Genomic DNA, 21,563 nt, shown 5'->3' with positions numbered 1-21,563 from the left:
TTCCTAAGGAAGGAAGAGGCTGAAATTCCAGCCATCCCCCACCCCCCTCCAGGCAGAACTCCCTGCCCGCTGCATTCTCCATCCCTCACGCTGTTTTATTATCCTCCAAAGACCTGCTTGCTGCTGCCTGAGCTCTTGTTTATCATTTTCATTTATTGTTTATTGACTGTTTCCCTTATCATCTGGAAGCTCCCTGAGGGCAGGAGTTTTATCTTCTTCACTGCTGTTTTTATATTCTTCACTGCTGTATTTTCAGTGCCTGGAACCTAGGTACTCAATAAATAATTTTTGAATAAATGAACATGTGGAAAGAGTGATCAATGTATTACCAAAAAGAGATTTCCCAGCTAGAGAGCTGTGTGTGTGGATCAAAAAGGATCAAGAAAGATGTTTATACTTATACCATGCAAAACTTTGGGGATTGTGTTATGAAGGAAGAAAATCTTAAGCTACTAGGCAGAAAAATAAGAGTTCTATCTCAAGGAACAAGAATCAGGCTAACCTTAGAGTTCTGTTCTGCTGTTTCCAATGTCAGAAGGCAATAGAGCCGTGGACAGGCAATTTTGTAGGAGAAAGTTCACAGCCTGAGATATTACACCCAACCGGATCCCCTGGCACCAGTGAAGACAACTGAAAAATGCCTTCTAATATGCAAGAGATCAGTGATACCGACCAGGGTTCTTGGCCTTCCGCAATCAATAGAAATTGATAAGAGGCCAGACAAGAAATTCAGGCAAGGCTTTACTGGGGCTCCTGCTACAGCAGGGGAGCAAGAACAAGTAACAGATTCCCTTGTTCGCTCCCCGAGGTGGGTAGAAGCTGGTTCTTTGTACGGAGTGAAGGTAGGGCTGTGCCCAGGGGTTGGGCGGAGGGGTGGCTGAGGTGGTCTGTCCACCCCTTTGTGGTGCTGAGTGCGGGGGGCGTGCACAGGACCCTGCTTTTGCCCTCAACACCCTGTTTTTGCTCCTGACTCCTCAGAAGTGGCAGTTGGGTTTTTTTGGTCTTTTTGTATCTTGTTGTCCATAATTTGCCCTGACTGCACATGCACACAGTTAATTTTTAGTCCCTTATAGTTTATTTATTTGTTTATTTATTTTATTGCTCTAGGAGACGTTTGTCCAGGTGCAAGCACTGCAGCAAAGGGTCCCAGGTCCCAGGTCCCAGCCTGTCTCATCAGGACCTCCAATCCATGTGCCCTACAGAAGATAATCATCCAAAGACACACCATCTAGGCCACCGCAAAAGTAGCAAATCAAAGAAGTCAACAATGAGAAAGTTGTGTTATCAAACACCAGGTGTGCCCAGAAGGCTGGTCAGCTCAGAAGACCTCACTCATCTGTGCCAGGGAGACCCCTGTGGCTTCAAGAATATGGCAGGGCTGGCCTCCATCCACAGTCACCTCCAGGTGGAACGTAAAGCATGCAGTTTAGTTTTGAGAGTGATAATCATCATCATGGTGAGAATAGCTTTGTAACGGATTGTAAAATAAGCCACTGGAAACTCCCCTGGGAGCACGGCTCAACAGCAGTCTCAGAAGTTCAATTAAAGATGATTTGGGGTGGGATAGGGCGGGTGGGAGGGACACTCAAGAGGGAGGAGATATGGGGACGTATGTATGTATGTATAGCTGATTCACTTTGTTACACAGCAGCAACTAACACACCGTTGTAAAGCGATTATACTCCAAGAGAGATGTTTAAAAAAAAAAAGATTACAACTACGTGACAGCAACAATAGCAACAATAATGATTATGGCCATAACAGTAATAATAACAATGAGAAGAAGCCGGAGGAGGAAACAGAGGACAGCTAACAGAGGATGAGACTTCAGGGTGCTAAGAGCCTTTTATTTCATTCCCACCACAACACTGTTAGGTCAGTTATATCATCATTTACTCCCATTTTATATTTGGAGAAACTGAGGCTCAGAGAAGCTGTATTTATTGCTTAACTCACATGGCTAGTAAATAGCAGACCTGGATTCAAGCCTGGGTCGTCTGCAAAATACACGTTTCTTCTGAGTGCATGTGAAATGTTCACAAAGATAGACCAATTTGCTAGACCATAACATAATTCTCAATTAATTTCAGGAGATTGCAATCTTATAGAATGTTTTTCAACAACATTAGAATTTAATCAGGAAGCAAAAAAGAACAAACAAACAAACAAACCAAAAAAAACCCTAGACAATCCCAAGTATTGGATACTAACACATTTATAAATAACAAATATCTTACAGGTCAAAAAAAAAAATCATTCTGGAAATCTAAAAAATTTTTAACAGTGATAATGAACACATCAAAATTTGTGGCATGTTGCTAAACTGGTACTTAAAGGTAAATTTCTGTTAGAAACATATATTTGAAAAGAAGAAAGATTTAAAATCAAAGATCTAAGTTTTCACCTAAAGAAGCTAGGGGAAAAAAGTTGATTCTTTGACCAGATAAATAAAATTGATAAGCCACTAGCAAGAATAATTGAGAAAAAAATAGAGCAAATAGAAATTACCACTAAGATAAATGAAAAAGGAAATAATACTGTATATTCTACAGACATTAAAGAAGAAAAAGGAAAATATTATGAATATTTGCATTTATGCCAATGCATTTGGCAACTGAAAGAAAATGGACAATTTCCTTGAAAAACATGCCTTACTAAAACTGACTCAGTAAGAAACAGAAAATCAGAACAGCCTTATATCTATTCAAGAAATTACATTCATAATTTAAAAAATCTTCCCACAAAGAAAACCCCAAGACTAGATGGTTTCACTGGTGAATTCTATCAAACAGTTAAAAAGAAATAATATTAATGTTACAAAACTCTTTCAGAAAATCGAGGAACAGGAAATACTTTCTAACTTGTTTTAGGAGGCCAGAATAACCCTGTTATACGACCTGACAAATGCATAAAAGAAAAAGGAAATTACAAAGTAAGTTCAAAGTAAGACATCATGACATTTCTTAATTAAATACTTCAGCATGTGTCTCTTAAGAATCAAGACATTCTTCTACAAAAGCATTATCACACCCAAAAATTTAACAGTTCTCTAATGTCTTCTAATACCCAGTCCATATTCAGATTTCACCTATTATCCCAGGACTGTTCTTTATAGTTGTTGTGTTTTGTTTTGTTTTGTTTTTCAGTTCTGCACCAGGATTCACTCAAGATTGACACTAGTCTGCTGAATCTCTTTGGACTCTTCTAATCAACAGTCCCATGGATTAAAGACTTGAACAAAAGACCTGAAACCATAAAATTCCTGGAAATAGACATAGGCAGTAAGACAAGCTCCTTTACATAGGTCTTGGTGATGACGTTTTTAATCTGACTCCAAAAACAAAAGAAACAAAAGTAAAAATAAACACATGGGACTATATCAAACCAAAAAGCTTCTGCACAGTGAAGAAAACCATCAATGAAATGAAAAGGTAACCTACAGAAGGGGAGAAAGTATTTGCAAATCATATATCTGATAAAGGTTAATATCCAAAATATATAAAGAACTCATACAACTCAATAGCAAAACCAAAAACAAACAAAAACCCCAAACAATTTGATTTTAAAATGGGCAGAAGTTCTGAATAGGCATTTTTCCAAAGAAGACATACAGATGATCAACAGGTAAATAAAAAGATGTTGAACATTACTAATCATCAGGGAAATGCAAACCAAAACCACACACCTGTCAGAATGGCTGTCATCAAAAAGATAAGAAATAAGTGTTAGAGATGATATGGAGAAAAGGGAACACTTGTGCACTGTTGGTGGGATGTAAATTGATGGAAAACAGTATGGAGGTTCCTCAAAAAATTAAAGACAGAACTACCATATGATCCAGCAATTCCACTTCTGGGTTTTCATCTGAAGAAAACAAAAACACTAACTCAAAAAGATATCTGCACCTCCATATTCATTGCAGCATTATTCACAATAGCCAAGATATGGAAACTACCTGTGTCCATTGATGGATGAATGGATAAAGAAGATGAGGAACATATATACAATGGAATATTACTCAGCCATAAAAAATAAAGTAATGCCATTTGCAACAACATGGATGGACCTAGAGGGTAAGATGCTATGTGAAATAAGTCAGACAGAGAAAGACAAATATCATACAATCTCATGTATGTGTGGAATCTAAAAAAAAAAACCTAGCTTATAGATAGAGAACAGATTGGTGGTTGCCAGTGGCAATGGTCGGGGGGACAGAGAAATGAGTAAATATGAAAACTTCCAGTTATGAAATAAATATGTCCTAAGGATGTAATGTATAGCATGGTGACTATAGTTACTAATACCGTATTGTATATTTGAAAGTTAAGAGAATGGATCTTAAAAGTTCTCATCACAAGAAAAACAATTTTTGTAGCTATGTTAAGGTGACAGAGGTCAACTAGACTTATTATGGTGAGCATTTTGCAATGTTTACAAATATTGAATCATTATGTTGTACCTCTGAAACTAATATGTTATATGTCAATTACACCTCAAAAGAAAAATCAAACTTAAAAAAACAAGAATCTCCAAATCTCCCCTTTTCGCCATGATGTTGGTTTCCTGCAGAGCCAGGCTAGGTGTCCTGCAGAAGGAGGGCTGTGTTGTCACTTTGCCCTCAGTGCCGGGACAGGAGCAGGCTGGGCGGCCCCATGGGGCCAGAGGGCTGCAGGACCTGACCCAGCCCTGGGTTCTCCTTCCTACCCACCTCGCCCTCACGCCCCTTGGCAACACGGGTTGATGGTCTCCGCTCCCTCTTTGGGAGGTTTAATCTGTTTTATTGAATTTTCAGATTCTCAAATTAATACCCATAATCATGCCCAGCAGAAATAAAATCCAACTCCAGTTATTTTGTCAAACAGAGTTGATATGTACATGAAGCTGGTTTCCCTTGATGGCTTCAAATAGCTCATAAGTCTCAGCAGAAGTCAGTCCATCACCTGGGGTTGGCTGACATCGGAGACCAGCCAGCAGCACACTGCTGCCTTCCAGGGGCTTCCCTGGGGCGGGGAGCACAGGCCCACCTTCAGTGGGCTCCCGTGCAAGTTTGGAACCTCTCTACAATGTCCTCATTTGTAGAATGAGGGGCATAATAGTAATAGGGCCTCCCTGCGTTAGACAGGACTCTAGCCCACGATCAGGACAGCAGCCTGGCCACCGTGGGGTGGACAAGGAGAGACCACTGGGGCGAGGGGCAGTGCTGCTGTCAGGCAGATTCTCTCTGGGATTTCGAAGCAGGAGAAGTTGCTAGTCAGCAGGGGGCCTCGAGACGGACTGGGCCCTTGGAGGGGAGGCAGCAGGCTGGTGAGCGGGCAGGGGTGCGGCCGGGAAGGTTGTTGTGAGTTTGAAATGAGGAGATACATACACAGTGCCCGGCATGGGGCTTGGCATGGCATAGGGGCAGAGAGTGCCCTCCCCACCTCCTACCAGCTTGGCCTGCCTGGACATGTGGGGCGGGGGCGACAAGGTTTACACGCCTGGGAGGATTGCAGGGCAACCCCCAGGTCTTCCAGACATCTAGCTATTTTGTGGATCTCCCCAACAAAGGGCCGAGCGCCCATCCCCTGCCTTCCCCTCTCATTCAGCAGCCCTGCCAGACCGCATGATGGGTGCTGGGCACAGCGGGGACAGAGCCGGACACCAGGCACCAACTGAAATGCACCTAGGGGTGACTCGGTGCTGGATGAGCAAGGACCCTGGTGGAGACCAGGGTGACCTGCAGGTGCAGGTTGGCTGGGGTCTTACGTGCCCGCATTGTACAGAAAGATGAGTCAGGCAAGTGTCCGGAAGAAGGAGGAAGAGAGCTGGGGAAGGCACGTGACTCAGCTGAGGGCTCTGGGGTCCAGAGAATGGCTCGTTGCTGCTTCTAGAAGGCCAGAAAGGGGGCCTCCCTTTATCTTATCCCCTTATAGAGGTTAAGTGAGGCTTCCTTAGGATTGAGGGTGGGTAATGGGAGGGGTCCACTCTGGGTGCAGGCAGCATGAGGGTGTGTGGTTGATGAAAGGTATGAAAGCAATAATAAAACAGATTGAATTGCTCTGCTTCTCACTAGCAACCTGCACCAGCAATCTAAACAATGTCAGTGATAAGATTTTCCTCTGAAAAAGAATCTTTCGTGGGCTTAAGTTCTGAGTAATTTCTCTGGTTTTCATAGTATTCTTGTAAGCTTAATGAGCACTCTTTTATTAGTTATCCCTTAATAAACATTGGCTTCTACATGGAAGATTTTTTTTTTTATTGAAGTATAGTTGATTTACAATGCTGTGTTAGTTTCAGGTGTACAACACAGTGATTCAGTTATATATGATGTATAATATATATTCTTTTTCAGATTCATTTCCCTTACAGGTTATTACAAAATATTGAGTATAGTGCCTTGTGCTCTACAGTAGGTCCTTGTTGTTTATCTATTTTATATATAGGCGTGTGTATATGTTAATCCCAACTTCCTAATTTATCCCTCTCCACTCTCCTTTCCCCTTTGGTAACCATAAGTTTGTTCTCTATGTCTGTGAGTCTATTTCTATTTTGTAAATAAGTTCTTTTTTTTTTTTTAATTTAGATTCCTCATATAAGAGATGTCATATGATATTTGTGCTTCTTTGTCTGGCTTACTTCACTTAGTGTGATAATCTCTAGGTCCATCCATGTTGCTGCAAATGACACGATTTCATTTGTTTTTATGACTGAGTAGTGTTCCATTGTACCACATCTTCTTTATCCGTTCAGCTGTCGATGGACGTTTAGGTTGCTTCCATGTCTTGGCTATTGTAAACAGTGCTGCTATGAACACTGGGGTGCATGTATCTTTTTGATTTATACTTTTCTCTGGATATATGCTCAGGCGTGGGTTTGCAGGATCATGTGGTAACTCTATTTTTAGTTTTTTACATGGAAGATAATTTGAGAACTCCCCTATATACAGTCAGCCCCTGACACATACGGACTCAGCTACACATGTTGCAAGGGTAAGATCATGATTCAGAATTAGTCAAGCCTCTTTCAGGCACAGTAAATGTTTCCAACGCCCATTGGAATAAACTGCTCAAGTCCAGTGATGAAAGAGAAAATTCCAGAACTTGTGCTAATTAGTATTAGAAACCAAAAGCACTTAAACAGCATAAAGTCTTTGTTTGGTAAGTGCAGATTTCAGTTCACACATGAACTATTTGGCAGAATTTGAATAGTCCCTTTAAAATTTCAATTTATATTTTTCAATGTTTGTTGGTTATTTTGGAACAAAATAATAAATCAAGAAAATAAAACATGACATCACCGTAGGAGTCAGTAATTGCCTAAATTGTACCATTTGCAGATGTTTTTATTTTATTAAAATTCACTTGTTAGTTACACGATAATTATTTATGTAAAACTTTATTACCTCAGCCTGTATCAAAGTTCAAATTGCTAGGTAGATAGGAGAGGTATTGAATAAACTGATGAAATTTTCCTTTGAAGTACTATAATATTTGATTTCTTTCATTTTCCTTTCCTTTAAAGTTTTTCTTAGTTTTGTGTGTTTGTGTAACATTAGCAAGAGAGAAATTTCACTGTCAGTGTTCTTTTCTGGTCATTAATATTTTTCTCTTACAAGATTATTACTGAAAATAGTTTTGTCGTGTGGAGGAGGGTATGGTATGGACGACCCGCCAGGCCACACGGAGGTCCTTAGAAACCCATACCCTCAGCACCCCGACTTACCAGTCATGCTGGCACCATGTGATCTTGGACAGCCAGAAGACCTTTCCGTGCCTCAATTTCTCTGCCTGAGAATGGAGGTGACCACCCACTCAAGGTGACTGGGAACCCCAGGTGACCCATCTCCAAGCCTGAGCTGGCTGAGCTTGGGGAGTAACAGGGGCTCAAGCCCCAATTGGACATGTGATGAGAGGCCTTGGGCTTCTCCACAATCTGTTCAGGTGATCTTGGGTGAACAGGTGTCCTAACCAAGCCTCCATTTCTCAGCTGTCGGAGAAGATCACAGTAGCTCTCTCTTCTGTGGCGAGAGTTAAATGAAACGACACACACAAGATTCCGACGCAGCCCCAGACACATGGCACATCCCAATGGTCTTAACTAGAATAATTTGAGCAAAAAAGTAAATGATGGTATTAGATTTTAACAAAAGAGAATAACATAACTATTCACCTGTCTATACTGATATAAATAAAAGAGAAAAAAATACATAAATGGAAGGGAAGAGGCAGCTCTTTCTTACAGTAGAATTCCATTAGTAAATGTAGGAGAAAAAACATAAATTATATATCTCCATTTCCAATTCCATCTCCACCTCCAACTCCACCTCCATCCCCATCTCCCATCTCCATCTCCAAGTCCCATCTCCATCTCCATCACCATCACCATCTCATCTCCATCTCTCATCTCTATCACCATCTCCATAACCAGCTCCACCTCCTACTCCATCACCATCTCAATCTCCAATCCGAATTCCATCTCCACCTCCATCTCCACCTCCATCTCCATCTCCACCTCCACCTCCATCTCCATCACCATCTCCATCTCAATTCCAATTCCATCTCCACCTCCAGCTTCATCTCCACCTCCACCTTCATCTCCATCTTCATCATCATCTCTATCTCCACCTCCGCCTCCATCTCCATGTCCATCTCCACCCCCATCTCCATCTCCATCACCATCTCCATCACCATCTCCATCACAATACCAATTCCATCTCCATCTCCATCTCTACCTCCATCTTCTTCTCCACCTCCACCTCCATCACCATCTCCATCTGCATCACCACCTCCATCTCCATCTCCACCTCCATCTCCTTCTCCATCTCCACTTCCAACTCCATCTCCACCTCCAACTCCAACTCCATCTCCACCTCCACTTTCATCTCCATCTCCATCTCCACTTCTAACTAACTCCATCTCCACCTCCATCTCCATCACCATCCATCTCCATCTCCACCTCCACCTCCACCTTCATTTCCATCTCCATCTCCATCTTCATCTCCACCTCCATCTCCATCTCCTTCTCCATCACCATCTCCCATCTGCATCTCCACCTCCACCTCCTTCTCCACCTCCACCTCCATCTCCATCTCCACCTCCACCTCCACCCCCATCTCCATGTCCATCTCCCCCTCCATCTCCATCTCTGTATCTATATCCATCTAAGAAGTCTCAAGATCTGTGGTGGGCAAGCTGAAGACACAGTGGAGTTGGTGGTGTAGGTATAGTCCAAGTCCAAATCCAAAGTCAGGAGATGACCAATGTCCCAGCTTGAAAAGAGGCAGAGGGAGCCATTTCTCTCTTTCTGTGCCTTTTTTTCTATTCAAACCCTCAGTTGATGAGATAAGGCCCATCCCATTGGGAAGGGCAATATGCTTTACTCAGTCTCCCAATTCAAATGTTAATATCATCCAGAAACACCCTTGTAGACACCTCATAGACATAAACTAGAATAATGTTTAATCAAATAACTGAGCGCCCCATGGCCCTCACTTTGTGTGTCACACTTTGTGTGTCAAGTTGACACACAAAGTTCACCATCTCAGATGGCTCTTGGGTTTCACCTTAGTCAACTGGTGAATGGTGGTGTCGTTTACTGAGATGAGGAATCCTGGAGGAGAAGAAAGTTTGGGCATGAATACTGCCCAAACTGATTGATGGGTAATATTCAATTGATGATGCCTATGAGACTTCCAAGGGAATGTCAAACAGGCAGCTAAATATTAGAGCCTAGAGCTCCTGGGTGAGGTATGCATTTAAGAGTCATTAGTACATCGACGGTATTTAAAGTCTTGAAATTTTGTGAGCATACCTGAGGAGAGAAAATATAGGAAAGGGACGGGGACTGTGCCTGGGACACTCTGCCACTCAGAGATCAGTGGGAGGAGGAAGGGCAGCAAAAAGACCAAGAAGGAAGAGCCTTGAAACCATCCCCCCACTCTTATTCTCAGCATCATCTGAGATGGCAGTCCACCAGTGGCAAATCCACTTAAGTGGATGGACAATCATTTGACCCATAGTCCTCTGGCTTGTTCAGCTCATCCCAGTGCAATAACATTCCTGGGTGCCTCCTATGAGTCAGGGCCTGAGCTGACCCAGACAGGGCACCTGCCAGCAAGAGGCTCACTGTCTAATGGGGAAGGTTGGCTCTTGGTAGACCACTTCAGCGCCTGCTCTGGGCCAGATGCAACTAAAAGAACCAAGAATGCAAAGTCCAATGAGACACAGCCCTGCTTTCTAGGAGCTTACGGTCTGGTGGGAAGACAGACCTGAACAGATAATTCAATTAAATAGTGCAAATGCTCCCATTGGAGATTTTCTGATACGCTCTGTTGAAAGACAGACCTACCTAGAGAGAAAGGAATCTAGGTTGATTTGGCAGGAACTGACCGCCTTCTGGTTACCTGCCTCTCTCCCCCCAAACCTCATGGTTAGCGTGTGATGCAAAGGCCAGAAGGAAATGAGTCATTTCATTTCATTTTTATAACCAACACCTTTAACAGAGCTGTTCCTGTTTTCCAATACCTGGGAAGTCAGGCGGATCATGTGGAGCAGACACAGACGTAGCTCCACGTGCAGCACACACACACACACACACACACACACACCACACACATACACACACATACACACACACACATACACACACATACATATACACACACACAAACTATACACACACACACACAAACAATACATACACACACACCACATACACACATACACATACACACACACATACACATACATACACACACAAACAATACACACACATACACACACACATACACACACATACACACACACACACACACACACCACACACACAGACATACACACACACACACACACACCCTGTTTTCTGCTTCCAAATTTCTGAAGTGTTAGGTCATTTTCCTCCCTGGCCAAATGGTTGTCTGCTGAGGGCTGGTTGACCCATAAATCATCCTGCCCATAATATAAAACACAGCCCTTATTGACAGCGGGTCTGCTCATAGAAGCTGTGCTGGCAGCTCGTAAAGCAGGGCCTGGTGGCACTCCCAGAGAGCCGGGGCACGGGGCGGGGGTTACCTCACACTCCAGCAGCTGGCTGAGCTGTAGGGACAATGGCAGCAGGCCTAATGGGTCCTCCTCGCCCTCCCCACCACCTGGTAAAGCATCACAGTTTGCCATCATGCCTCCCCGGCCCCAGGGCAGTTTCTTTCAAGGAGAGAGACAGTTCTCTGAAAGAGGCTCTGTCCCCAAATCCCAACCTGGCACTTGGAATCCAAATGCCCAAGGAGGAGGGAAGTGACATCTTTGGCTCTTTGGCCACAGTGGCCCACGATGTGTGGCTGGGGCCTCCTTTCCATAGGGCTCGCTGCTGCCAGCCCCCGCCCACCACCCCATTGTCAGATCTTCCCAGCCAGCACCAGTGTGGGTGACCCCAGCCTGCTCTCTCCAGACCCCTGAGTGACAGCGCTCTGCTGGAACAAGACCCAACCCCACCCGGGGCAGGCAGTGCCCCCATCAGTTGGTGGTCACCCTCAAGGTGTCCTCAGGGGCAGCTCACTGTCCAGGGACTAACAATCCCAAACAGTCTCCTCTTTTCTTTTTTTTTCCTTTCTTTTTTTTTGGCCATGCTGCATGTGGGATCCTAGTTCCCCATCCAGGGATCAAACCCATGGCCCCTGCATTGGGAGCACAGAGTCTTAACCACTGGACCACCAGAGAAGTGCCATTTTCCTCTTTTCTTGAGCCTGTGATCACTGGTCTCCCAGTGGACCATTTCAACTCCTACCTCCCAGGGAAGAATAGAAGCTCTTTTTTCTTCCCAGGGCCAAACCTACAAGCCCACCTCCATCCGCTACCCTCATGTTTCCTTCCCTCTTGTTCCAACAGAGACGTCGCCCTCCTGCCATCTGAGGCCAATCCTCCCGCCCTGCAGCCGTCCAGTTGGATCCCCACCATGCACTCCAGTTGGCCCACTCCTCCTGGTCTAGTGGCCTCTCCCTTCAGCTGGGTGCCTCTCAGCAACTCTCCAACACACTTAAGACTCCCATAAAAAAATCACATAGACCCTCCCCCGCTCTTGCTCTCCCTTTCCTTTTCCCCTTAGCTGGAACCCATCTTCTTCTTTTTTTTAAAAAAAAATTTTACTTTATTTATTTATTTTTGGCTGCGTTGGGTCTTTGTTGCTGCACGCGGGCTTTCTCTAGTTGCGGCGAGCAGGGGCTACTCTTCACTGTGGTGCACGGGCTTCTCATTGCGGTGGCTTCTCTTGTTGCAGAGCACGGGCTCTAGGTGCACGGGCTTCAGTAATTGCGGCGTGCGGGCTCAGTAGTTTTGGCTCACAGGCTTAGTGGCTCCGCGGCATGTGGGATCTTCCCGGGCCAGGGCTCGAACCCCTGTCCCCTGCGTTGGCAGGCGGATTCTTAACCTCTGCGCTACCAGGGAAGTCCAGCTGGCACCCTTCTTGAAAGAGTTGTCTCCCATTGCTTCCCCACCTGCCCGTCTCCTTGCCCGGCTCAAACATCACCACAGCTCCTGCTCCTAGAGCCAATGAGCTCACTCAGCAAGTGTAAATTACACTGTGAGCTTGACACTCATTTGTGCCTCAGGGTAAGAATACAGCAGGTAAGGAGACAGGGATGGAGCAGGTGTATGATTTTACATAGGGTGGTCAGGACAGCAAAGACCTGAAAGTGCGAGTCATGTGTGTATGTGGGGAAGGACATTCCCAGCAGTGGGAACAGCCAGTGCAAAGGCCCTGAGGCAGAGTGTGCCAGCAGTGTCTGTGGGACAGCAAGTAGGCCAGGGTGGGTGAAGGAGAGTGATGGGGGTGGTGGGAGACAACGAGGTCGTGGAGAGCCTTGCAGGCTGTAGTGCTCAGGCTGGGTGGGAGAGGGGCTCAGGGTCAGTGCTAAGCAGAGAATTGACACGATCTGGAAGGATGCTCCAACTGGAGGATGAGGATAGGCTGTAGCAGACAGGGGAGGAAGCAGGTAGAGCAGCAGGGAGGCTTGGGATAGGACGGGGATACAGCAGTGGAGCGGAGTGCTGGTCGACCAGCTCTTCCAGAGCGAGCAGAGAAAGCCCTGATCCAGTCATTTCACAGTGAAGTGCTCCCTCCATGGAAGAGTCATAGCGTCTTGCAACTGGCTGGTGAATTTCTCCTGAGCTGGAACTAGGGGAGCCCGGCACGCCGCAGGGGCCCCAGGGGGGTGTGGTGAAAAGTGAACAGATAGTGGATATCCTCTGAAGTTAGAGCCAAATGGATTCTGAGATGTGAGAGAAAGGCAAAGGCCAAGGGTGACTGCAAGGCTGCCCAGCCTAGCGACGATCAGGGGTGCTTGCCGCTGCTGTCGCCCCTCCCTCCTTGGAAACGCTCCTTCCCTGCCTTCTGGGGTACCTCCCCCGCCCGCAGCTCTGGCTCTTCTGCTCCCTCTCTTGCCGTTTCTTCTAGACTCCCTGGCAGCCTCGGCCTCCTGCTTTGGACCCTTGATTGCTGGGGTTTCGTACGACTCCCTTTGGGCCCCTTTCCCTCTGAGGCTCCATGGTGTCCCAGGTAATCTCAACCTCCTTCACGTGGTTGGCTCACAAGCTGGCATCACGGCCCCCCGCCCCTCCTGTGAGCTCCAGACCCATCAATCCTAACACCTCTCAGGGCTCTCGCTGGGATGTCTCAAAAACGCACCAACTCAACATGTGCAAATCTGAAATCCCAGAGCCCCCTTCCCGCCCTGCCCCACCCCGTCCCCACCCATCACGCTGGCCCTCGCCCAATTCTCATCTCTCAGGGGCAGGTGAGTCAGACACCCGGGAATGCTTCCTAACGTCCCCGTCTCCCACTCCTCACATGGAACCCTCCACAACGTCCTCTGGATTTCGCCTCCTAAGTAGTCCTTGGGTCCGCCTGCAACCTTCATCCATCCCTCCCTAGTCGCCTCTAACTGCCCGGTGCCTGGGCTCCTGGTGTTGCCTTGTACATCCTGCCAAGCCCTTCCCCATCCTGAAGCTGGACGAGGTTTCCAACAGGCACGTCTTCAAGTCTTTTTTTTTTTGCCGCACTGCTTGCGGAATCTTAGTTCCCAGACCAGGGATTGAACCCACGTCCCCGGCGGTGAGAGCGCCGAGACCTAACCACTGGACCACCAGGGAATTCCCCTAACATGCAAGGCTTAGCACGTGCCGTGCCCTTGCAAAAACCTCTCTAATGCTTCTGAAGCCCTTAGGATGTGCGATGAAAAAAGCCATTTTCCCCCAGTCTGTGGCTTGTCTTTCATTCTCTTAACGGTGTCTCTTGCTGAGAAAACCTTTTTCATTTTGATGAAGTCCAGTTTCTGTTTTTTTCTTTTATGGGGTCATGTTTTTCATGTTGTGTATAAGGACTCTTTGCCTAAACTCAGGTCCCAAAGATCTTTTTCCCAGAAGTGTTATGGTTTTATATTGTATATTTATTTTGAGGTAATTTTTGTATGAGGTTTAGATGAAGGCTCTGGGTTTTTTTTGCCTATGGATATCCAGCTGTTCCAATGCCATTGGTTGAAAAGATTACCCTTTCTCCATGGAATTGTCTTTGCATCTTTGTCAAAAATTAATTGGTCATATTTGTGTGTGTCTATTTCTGGATTCTCTATTCCAGGGATTGGTTAAACATTTTCTGAGAAGGGCCACATAGTAAATATTTTAAGATCTGATGGCCATCTGCTTTTTTGAAAAAACAACCCTTTAAAAACGTAAAAACTATTCTGAGCTCACAGGTCATACAAAAACAGGCCTCAGGGCAGCTTTGGTCTTTGGGCTGTATTTTGCAGACCACTGCTCTGTTCCATTCCATTGATCTGTGTCTTCCTTGTCACCAATACCACACTGTCTCGATTGTGGCAGTTTTAGAGTTAGTCTTAAAATCCCGTAGGGTGAGTGTTCCAACTTGATTCTTTGTCTTTTAATTGATGCTTTTAGACCACTTTTATTTTATGTCACTGTTGATATGTTTGGCCTTAGTTCTCCCATTTTATGCTTTGTTGTCTCTGTTTTGCTGTTCCTGCCTTCTTTTGGGCTATCGGAACCATTCCATTTCAATTTCTCTATTATGTTCCTGCATACATCACTTTGCAGTTTGTTTGTTTATCGATTATATCAGGAAATACAATATACATGCTGAACTCTTCTGTGTCCTGACAATTGATACTTTACCACTTCAAGTGGAATGTTGTTATCTAGCCCCTTAAGTCCCTTAACCACCTTCTCCTTTATGACACATTTGTCTTATGACATTGACATACATTGAAAGCCCCATCAGACAATGTTATATACTTTCTGCTTCAACCGTTAAATGCATTTTAAAGGACTCAGGAGGGAAGGATGCTCTACTGTATTTACCCACATACCATTTCTATTCCTCTTCCCTCCTCCCTGATGTTGTTTTCTTCTGGTATCATTTCCTTTCCGGTTTAGAGCAGATCTATGAACAGGGAATTCTCTTCATTTTCCTTCATCTGAGAGTATCTATCTTACCTTCATCCTCGAAGGATATTTTCATGGATACAGAGTTCTGTGTTGACAGTTTTCTTTCAGCATTTAAAAAATATTCCAGTTACCTCTGGCGTCCATGGTTTCTGATGAGAAGTCTCCAATCCCCTCAGGCGACTTCCTATTCATCTTCAAAACATGGATCAGGTCTTATTTCTCATTCAAACTATGCTGACTTTATGGGTCCCCTCCCTGCACCATGATTCAATCCCATCACGCCTTTCTTACATGTGACGTCATCGCACACATCACCCTACCTGTAGTGACCCAATCACATGTTGGCCTCATACACTTGTTCTTGCTCATGTTCACCAGCTGAGGGGTGGAGAAGAAAGGAAGGAAGGGAGGAAGGAAGGGAGGGAGGGAGGAAGGGAGGAAGGAAGGAAGAGAAGGGAAAGGGGAAGAGGCAAAAGAAGAAGAAGAAGAAGGGGAAGAAGAAGAAGATGAAGGGGAAGAAGAAGATGGTGGAGGGGGAGGAGAGAGAGGGGGAGGGGTAAAATAGATGCTCTCAGATGACGGCAAACGAAGAGAATTCATTGTCAGCAGCTCTGCTTTAAAAGCAGAAAGGAAGAAAATGGAACATCAGGAAGGAGGGAAGAGGAATAGGAGGAGGGGGAGGAAGCGGGAGGGGGAGGGGGAGGGAAAGAAGGAGGAAGGAAGGAAGAGAAGGGAAAGGGGAAGAAGAAGAAGAAGGGGGGAGGAGGAGGGGAAGAAGGGGAAGAAGAGAAGAAGAAGAAATTGGAGGAGAAGGAGAGAGAGGAGAAGACGGAGGAGATTAAGAAGAAGCTGAAGACTGATCACCTTTCAGTAACCTCAGATGACATCTGAGTTCAGAGAATGTGTTTCTGAACTTGAACTAATGAGCGAACGCGGGTCCCCTGCATGGAAGAAGGCCAGTTTGCCACCATGTAGCAGGTCTTCCACGCCTACCCAGGTGCAAGAAATTCCCAGGTGGCTCAGGAAGCAGTTGATGAGGGCTTAGAATGTTGCCATGGGCTCCTCCATGCATTCCTTCATCGTTTGAATGAACTGGGTAACCATGGCGTCTTTTTCAGTGGACTTCAATGCTTGCACCCAGAGGAAACATGCTTCAGTAATAGATTTTCTGGGACCGAGGCAGTCCAGTGGAGTGCATTTTGGAGTTGGAAGGGCGCATCAGAGACCCTCAGCTCACAGTCACAAGACAGTTATTAGTTCTACCGTGAGACTCTGGCCCAAAAACCTAGGGCCCCCAGCTGCCAGATCACAGGCTTCTTCCTCCCTTCCCCTAACCCCCAATCCATTTAAAAAACAAACCCCAATACCTCTTAAGGACACCTCAAGGTTTCTACAGCTCCAGGTCTCTGTTCAGAATTCTTTGTAGACTGCGGACATAGCCTCACGTTCAAATACATTCTGCAAGGGCCGCTCACAAGATCCAATTTCTACCCATTTCTTAATGTTTGGTTCACTCCACCTCTGTGAAGCTTTCCAGAACCACCGGATTTGGAACTAAACTCGGCAGAGTTAATCAAAACCACAGATGGGCTCTCATGGGCTAGATCAGACACAGCTCTTTCCTTCAAAGGACTCACTCAGACCATCAGAGCCAGAAAGAAGGAAAGGACTGAATAGTACATATGGGCCATGCCTGTGCTATTGGTGCTGGTGTAGCCAGCTTGCCCCTGGGATTCTAGAAGCAGGAGCCCTAATCCTAAGTTTAGAATGTGCTCATTTTTCTGGGCCTCAATTCATTCGGGGCCGAACTGGAGGTTTGGTTTTCAAACTCCACCCTGTGGGCCCATGTGTGTGTTGCTCTGGTTGGCAGGGCGACCCAGGGGTGGGGGTATGGGTGGGGTGTGGGCTCCGGTCTCCTCCTCCCACCACCAGCGGATCAGCTCCACTTTCATCGGTGTCCTTTACCTTAGCTAGTCAATTTCCTCTGAACAACAGATTGCATGACTTTTTTTCTTTTTTCAAATTGGGGTAGAGTTGCTTTACAACGGTGTGTTAGTTTCTGCTGTACAGCAAAGTGAATCAGCTATATGTACACGTATATCCACTCTTTTTTAGATCTCCTTCCCATGTAGGTCACTGCAGAACATGGAGTAGAGCTCCCTGTGCTGTACAGCAGGTTCTCATTAGTGATCTATTTTATACATAGTAGTGAATATATGTCAATCCCAATCTCCCAGTCCATCCCACCTCCCCTTCCCCCTTTGGTATCCATATGTTTGTTTTCTACATCTGTGGCTCTACTTCTGCCTTGCAAATAAGCTCATCTGTACCATTTTTCTAGATTCCACATATAAGCAATATTATAAGATAGATTGCATGACTTTTAACATCCCAAAGCCCATGGCACTCTGGACTCAAAAGTTCTCCCACAGAATGGGTTTGGGGATGTAGAAACTTAGAAGAGACCTCTGGACATATCAGGCTGTTGGCAACTCACAGGACTTGAGCATGCTGTTAGGTACACTGGCAAATGTTTAACGACCAGCTCTCTGGGGTTGAAGGCAGGAAGCCCTGATCGGTCGTGTTTGCTGATTTCCATGGTACGAATTCTCCCTACACGGCCAATGTCAGTGATCACTATGAACTCTCTGAATACAGAGTTGGGAGAGATGCACATCATCGGCTCAGAAGCTGACTTTGGCACGTCATTGGTTACTGGGCCACAATGAATGACCCTGCTCTCCTCCCTTTTGGATTTAGAGCTAAGATACTGACTCAGGAGAGAGATGGAGGCTACAATTCAGTCTTATTATGATCAAAGCTGGTCTGATGCGGGAGGTTGGATTATTGTTCAGATACCGACCTGCGATAATTCTATAGGAGAAGTGCATTTCCCTCTTCCATTGATTTGGGGCTCAGTTATGTGACCTGCCTCCTGTTCCAAGCCCAGGTCTTAAGTGGCCTCCTGTATTTTCACTTGTGCTTTTGAACCTATGCCATCAACATGATGTCCAAGCAATGCTCTGGGTCCAGGGGAGAAGGCCCAGGAGCAGAGCCGAGCTGCCTCAGCTGCCCACCCAGGGCAACACCCTCAGCTGACTCACAGACTCCTGAACTAAATAAATGCTGGGTGTTTTATGTTTCAGGATTTTTGTGGTTTTTATTAGATAGCATTACTGGTGCTTATTCAGAACTTGGTACCCAGAATGGGAGGCTGCTGTCACAAGTCCTAAAATATGGAGCATAGTTTTGGAACTGGGCAGTGAGGACATTTAGAGGAGGTTGGAAACATGGCAAGAAAAATGGTGACCTGGGTGATGTGGTGAAGAAATAAAGAAATAGTTGGTAAAATGACTGCCTATGGTCTTTTGGGAGGGAGAAAACGTTTCTATGAATTTGTGGAATTCGGCAGGCTGGTTTCCAGGCAGAATATTATAAACAGCAGCTTCTTTGAGCTGTAAATGATAAGGTACCCAAAGTAAGAGATGAGTTCAGAAAGGAACCAGCCAGTGTAAAGCAGAATCTAGAAAATGAAATGATTCCTTATTTCCTGTTTCTCCTGCTGCTCAAAGATCTTCAGATGAAGCTTTGGCCTGGGCACAGAGACCAAGTCCAGGGCAGTGCTGGTGAGACACGGCCTCAGAGTAAAGACCAAGTCTAGGGTATGCTCTTGATTTTAATGCCCTTGTTCTTGTCCTTGAAAGGAATAAGGTGACTGCTGAATATCCCTTCAGTGACAATGCGGTGCCTAGACACAGCCTGATGTGGGGTGTCAGTAATTCATGTAGAGAGGGGCATGTCACCAAAGGGATTACAGGTGTGGCTTTGACGCAGAGTGGACTGGAATCAAACATCGGAACCCGCCGTGTCTGAGGGAGTTGAGTGGGCTCATGTATTGTAAGCGTGGAGTACATCGAGGGTGTTTGGCACATAAAGGACCTCAGGCTCCCAACCTTCCTCAGGCAGGAAGAGGTTGGACAGTACCTTGCTACCCAAGGAGGTATACTTTCCAATGCCCTCTGAACAAGTGGGAGGGCTGATGGAAAACAAAGAATGCCCCGATGTGGACGCCAGAGCAGCAGAGTACAACAGACTGGGGAACATTCCCCCCAGGAATAGGGTGACCCAGGGTAGGGCCACTGGCGACGTTTCCCCAGCAGGACTTCAGCTGCTGTGGACCAGCGGCTGAGACGGGAGTGGCAACTGCCGCGATTCTAGCTCTGGTCCACTCTGTGCGCTGCGTGTGTGTATGAACTCTATTTAGTTCATGAGTCTCTGGGTCAAGAAGAGACACATCCAGAACAGGTATAGACCACACGATCTTAAACTTCAAGCCTAATGACTGATTGGATAGACTTTTGGGGTCTTGGGTGAATGTATGCTACATGTGGGAGGGACATGAATCTGTGAGGGCGGACCATGGGAGACTGTATTATTGCTGAGAAATAGGCACTCTGTCCCCCTCATGCCCGTGGAAGGAGGACACGTCCCATCGCTGATGATGGGTTTGGCCACGTGACTTGCTTTTGCCAGAAGAATGCAGGGAAACTGATGGTGCCCTGATTCTGAGCAGAGGCAGAACCTTTTCTGCTTGCTTTCTCAGGCTCCTGCTATCACCCTGAGAAGGCAATGCCCAGGCCGGTCTCCTGACCAGGGAGGAAGATGAGGGTCATGTGGGGCACAGCAAAGCTGCCTCCGCCAAGCCGGCTGGATGAGTTGCTCCCAGCTGAGCTGCCCAGCCCAGCCCAACTGGGATCAGTCAACTCCCAGTGGACCCAGATTCATCAGCCAAATAGATGCTGTGACCTGGTGCTGAGGCTGCGTGCATATTCTTAAGCAGCACGACCGTGGCTGTGGTTAAGTGACACGGAGTGCGTGGCTGAGTTGAGTGGCTTCGATGGGCTTCTTAATACTGTGGCCCATCTGGTCTCAGGCAGCATTGAACATCCTGGCCTCCCCCGTTCCCAAAGCAGGGCAGAGCTGTTTCCGGGGACTTGGCACATGACGAAGCAGGGGAGACACGAAGCCTGAGGACGGGCTTTGAGAGAAGCAGAGGAAAGGGCCCAGCCAGGTACGCTCAGTTCCTCCTCCGGAGCCTGCAATCAGCTAAGTGAGCCCCCCCTCAAAGAGAGGGGCTCCCTGGGGCTGGGAATCGGCTGTAGTCTTTCCACCAGGAAGATAGGGCCACAGACGTGAAGGTTCCCCTAATGCACAGCGAAGACTCTGGGATGCTCCCGGAAAGGAAACCTTTGAACCCTGTTTCCCTAGGGGGTTCCCACACTTACTACCAGAGAAGGCTTCTTCTGTGCGCCCATGACAGCCACGAAAATAGTTTGGAGCTGAATGCGCCGCATGCAGTTTTGGCTTCCTGACTCTCCGAGCTGGGTGCCAAGGTTTCTCTCCTGGAGCAAAGCACGTTAAGGGGCCTGGCCCGGGAGTGCAGAGGCCCAACACCCCTGGCCCTACAGAAGGTGCCTTCTACCCCTGGCAACCCGGTCCTGCACCCTCCCCTCCCAGCTCCAGAATTCATCCCAGGCCTCACGGCCCCCCTCCCCAGTCCCCCTGAGGCTCAGAGCAGTAGCCCAATCGCTGTCGATGGCAGCCGGCTGGCTCTCCAGACCCGGGTCCCCCTGTGCACCTGCCAGGGCTGCCCCCCAGGGCTCAGAGCCCTGCACATGGCTGCTCCCCACTGGCCCCTTCGCCCAAGGCTGGCTGCTGGGTATCTGGGTGCTACACCTGCCCCCTCTAACTCTGCTTTTGCACCAGAACACAGGGGGCCGCCTGTCTTCCTCTCCCCACCCCCCACGACTCAACTGTGCTCATCCGACTGCCCATCCAAGGGGGGCCTCCCACATGGGGAGGGCTTGGGACCACAGCTGCACCTCGTGTAAACAAGCAAACCAACTCAGACGTTCCGTCCAGCGGGCTGAAAGAACAGCCAGACATCCCCTGTACCACGTCAAACCCCGCCACCCCGGCCCCCAGACAACAAACAAACAGGCAGTAAAGGTCCCAGCTTTAAACATTTCCTGGCCAAGGCGGGGTAGTCAATTTTGACGCTGCTGAGAAAAAAATACAGCCTCGTTTCCGTTCAAATGCACCGAATTTATGGCCCAGGTTTTCATTAACTACTGT

This window comes from Balaenoptera physalus, assembly GCF_965194825.1.
Source record: "Balaenoptera physalus genome assembly, chromosome: 6".
Lineage (NCBI taxonomy): Eukaryota > Metazoa > Chordata > Mammalia > Artiodactyla > Balaenopteridae > Balaenoptera > Balaenoptera physalus.
This window is presented reverse-complemented; position numbering follows the sequence as displayed.